Source organism: Aptenodytes forsteri, unplaced genomic scaffold (genome assembly GCF_000699145.1).
Source record: "Aptenodytes forsteri isolate BGI_AS27 unplaced genomic scaffold, ASM69914v1 Scaffold198, whole genome shotgun sequence".
In the NCBI taxonomy this organism is placed as follows: Eukaryota; Metazoa; Chordata; class Aves; order Sphenisciformes; family Spheniscidae; genus Aptenodytes; species Aptenodytes forsteri.
In genome coordinates this window covers 249425-252869 of record NW_008795697.1, presented here as the reverse complement: position 1 = coordinate 252869, position 3445 = coordinate 249425, and the positions used below count along the sequence as shown (strand labels likewise).

The 3445-nt window shown below is 64.3% G+C and overlaps 5 non-coding genes across 5 annotated transcripts; 2 read left to right on the top strand and 3 right to left on the bottom strand.

Annotated features, from left to right (window-relative positions):
* Window positions 1-40: 40 nt before the first annotated feature.
* TRNAA-UGC lies at window positions 41-112 on the bottom strand. The gene has a single exon. It is a non-coding gene; the product is annotated as a tRNA-Ala (tRNA).
* A 436-nt stretch (window positions 113-548) lies between these two features.
* Window positions 549-620, bottom strand: TRNAS-AGA. Its single transcript has one exon. It is a non-coding gene; the product is annotated as a tRNA-Ser (tRNA).
* A 513-nt stretch (window positions 621-1133) lies between these two features.
* TRNAS-CGA lies at window positions 1134-1215 on the bottom strand. Its single transcript has one exon. It is a non-coding gene; the product is annotated as a tRNA-Ser (tRNA).
* Window positions 1216-2033: 818 nt separating this feature from the next.
* Window positions 2034-2105, top strand: TRNAP-UGG. Its single transcript has one exon. It is a non-coding gene; the product is annotated as a tRNA-Pro (tRNA).
* Window positions 2106-2465: 360 nt separating this feature from the next.
* Window positions 2466-2537, top strand: TRNAA-UGC. The gene has a single exon. It is a non-coding gene; the product is annotated as a tRNA-Ala (tRNA).
* Window positions 2538-3445: the final 908 nt, after the last annotated feature.

Below are 3445 nucleotides of genomic sequence, written 5' to 3'. Positions count from 1 at the left end.
GCAGCTGGCAGGGAGGGGGCTCTGGGGAGGCAAAAGGACATGGAGATGCTGGGGGTTGAACCCAGGGCCTCTTACATGCAAAGCAAGTGCTCTTCCGCTGAGCTACATCCCCCTGCACCAGCCTCTCACCTGGCTTTCTCATCACTCCCAGAAAATCCCTGTCTCTGCTTCCTTCCCCAGCGCCCCGGAGCTGCTGCCCATGGGGTCTGGTGCTTTGCAGACCGGGGACGTGTTCTTCTGCACACAGCCCCCAGCCAGAGCTGCCCAGTGGGGACGTGGCGGCAGCAGGGCCCCGCTCTGCCGTCCCCCACTGCTCTGACAGCCCCTTGCCCACCCAGGAGGGGATGAGCCCTGGCCATGGCTGAGCCATGTCTCTTTGCCCACGCAGCACCGGGCAGCACCTCGCTCCCAGCAGTGGTGGGACCATTGCAGCAGAGAGGACGTGGCCGAGTTGGGGAGGCTGCCCATGCCCCCTGTGCCAGGCAGCATTGCCCCATCCATGCCCCGTCCCTGCAGGGGCTGTACCTGGTGGTGGGTGCCCAAAAGGAGGGCTTGTCCAGGAGTTGAACCCGGGACCTCTCGCACTCTAAGCGAGAATCATACCCCTAGACCAACACGCCAGGGTGCACAGCTGTGACCCAGCACAGATCCTGTCCCCCACGGCCCCACAGCCCTGGGCACTGCACAGGCCAACCCGTACCCAGTGCAGGTAGGGGGCAGCTGCCCCAGGGTGCCGCCCTCTCCCTCCCCTCTGCTCTCTGGCCGTCACCTCCTCTGGCTCCCCTGAGGACGAGGGACAGGGTGATGATGGGGAGCCGCTCAGCATCTTGGCAAAATGGTCCACAGGTCCAAATGCTCCACCCCACTCCCCTCGACGGCTGCTTCCTCACCTCTCCCGGGCTTACAAAACCTGGAAAACCGTGTGGGAACCTGTGCCTCTCCTGCCCTGGGGCCATCACAGCCCCTGCCTGGGGCATTGCTGGGGACTAATCCAGGAAGCAGGTTCACTGGTGCAGGAGCTGCTCGCCAGGGAGGAGGTGCAGGGCTGGAACTGCCCTGGCTCCCAGCATGGTCCCACCCTAGCTCCCCCAAGGGCCCCCAGTTTGGGCACCGGGGTGGCAGGTAAAATCTCTCGCTGTGAGCAGGATTCGAACCTGCGCAGGGAAACCCTATTGGATTTCGAGTCCAACGCCTTCACCCCTCGGCCATCACAGCCCCAGCCTGGGGCACCCGGGGGACACACCTGCCCCCCACCCTGGGCACCCCCTGATCCCTGGGAGCAACGCTGCCTGGCACAGGGGGGATGGGTGGCCTTCCCTACTCGGCCACGTCCTATCTGCTGGGATGGTCCCGCCACTGCCGGGAGTGAGGTGCTGCCCGGTGCTGCGTGGGCAAAGAGACATGGCTCAGCCATGGCCAGGGCTCATCCCCTCCTGGGTGGGCAAGGGGCTGTCAGAGCAGTGGGGGACGGCAGAGCGGGGCCCTGCTGCCACCACGTCCCCACTGGGCAGCTCTGGCTGGGGGCTGTGTGCAGAAAACCATGCCCCTGCTCTGCCCATAGCCGTCCTCCCTGTCCTGGCCAGCCCAGGGGCACCTGAGGGAGGACCGGAGCCTGCCAACCCCCGAATCCCACGGGCAGCAGCTCTGGGGGGCTGGGGAAGGAAGCAGCAACAGGCATTTTCTGGGAGCGATGAGAAAGCCCGGTCAGAGGGGGACTTCGGCTTTGGGGGATGCCCCATGCAGGAAGAAGGGCGGGGGGTGATGCTGCAAAGCATGGGCCATTTCAACCACTGCAAGGGCCAGGGAGGTGGTTCTGAGGAGGAAAATCCCCAGAGATGGTGGGAATTGGAGATGCTGGGCACTAATGCCCCACGGCCACCTCCAGCTGCTGGCTCCATGGACAGGCCACAGCAAGAGGGACCTCCCTGCTCCCAGAGTGTGCCAAGGGACACACACAGCCTCAGCTGCCCCCCTAAAACCCCAAAAAGTGTGTGGGGCACAGAGGCTGGGGGTGCAATTGGGTGCAGCACCCCGGCTCGTTGGTCTAGGGGTATGATTCTCGCTTTGGGTGCGAGAGGTCCCGGGTTCAACTCCCGGACGAGCCCTCCTTTTGGGCACCCACCTTCCCTGGCTGCACGTGGGACCATGGTGTAACCAGGGCACAGAGAGGACAGCGGTGCCTGGCACAGTGGGGTCAGTCCCATGTCCTAACTGGCATGTCCCTGTGGGCAGGCTGGACCCCCAAGAGCTGGCAGGGAGATGCTGCAGGGTGCTTGGGCAGGGAGGCAGATGGAGGAAGGGGTGGGAACCGCAGAGCAGAGCGGGTGCTGACGGCAGCCGTGTGCCCTGAGAGTCTGCTTCTGGGGCTGGGGCCCTGGGGGCAGAGCAGGGTGAGCAGCGGGCAGTGGGGCAGCGGTGGGGGGGTGAGGGGACTTGCCCAGGCCCCCACGCCTGCTTATGTACAGGGGGATGTAGCTCAGCGGGAGAGCGCTTGCTTTGCATGTAAGAGGCCCTGGGTTCAACCCCCAGCATCTCCATGTCCTTTTGCCTCTCCAAAAAGCAAAGTGGGGCAGTGGGTGCCCAAAAGCAGGGCTTGTCCAGGAGTTGCATCCAGGACCTCTCGCACCCTAAGTGAGAATCATGTGCAGCTGGGACCCAGCCCAGATCCTGTCCCCTACAGGTACCCTGCCCCAGCCCTGCCTGGGCTGCTAGTACTAGTTCAAGGGAGAGCACAGAGTTCCCTGCACCCAGGAGCTGCTGGTGCCAGGGGTCAGGGACCTCCCCAGTGGAGGGTCCCCTTTGGCAGCTGGCACAGTTGGAGGGTGCTGCAGGGCTGTTTCATCTTCGCTGTTCCAGCCTCCCTGCCGGCTGGCAATGGCCAAGCAGTAGTTGGTCCCCTTCCCAGGTCCCCTTCTCAGTTCCCACAGTCGGGCTGGGCCAGGAGGAGGTATATGCAGCTGGCTGAGCACTGGGTGTTGCCAGCACCTACTGCACCAGGGAGCTGCTCCTGGCCACTCTCCCCCTTGGTATGTCTCATGCACCTCTCAAAAAACTGGAGACTTTGGGGGTGCCTGAGCCCTCAGATGCTGCACTGAGATTGTTCGGGTCGGCCTTGAGCACTCATGGGTGAGCCGGGCACATGGGCGATGCCCTGGGGACCCACGGGATGCTGGGGTGAGCAGCCAGAGAGAAAGCTGAGACAGAGGCAGCCACCTCATGGCAGTGCAGGGGCTGGGGGCAGCTGGCAGGGCTCTGCCAGGGAAAAGGGAGGGGGGCAGCAAGTCCCTGCAGGGGCTGGGACCCCAAAACCGAGCTGGTGCTGGTAGGGGAGGTGTTGGGCTCCTTGTGCCAGGGGCCTGGGTCATCACTGGGGGTGCTTCCAATGGCAGATAGAGAAGGATTTGGGGGCTGGGGTACCCCAGACCCGGGGCAGTGGTTTGGGACA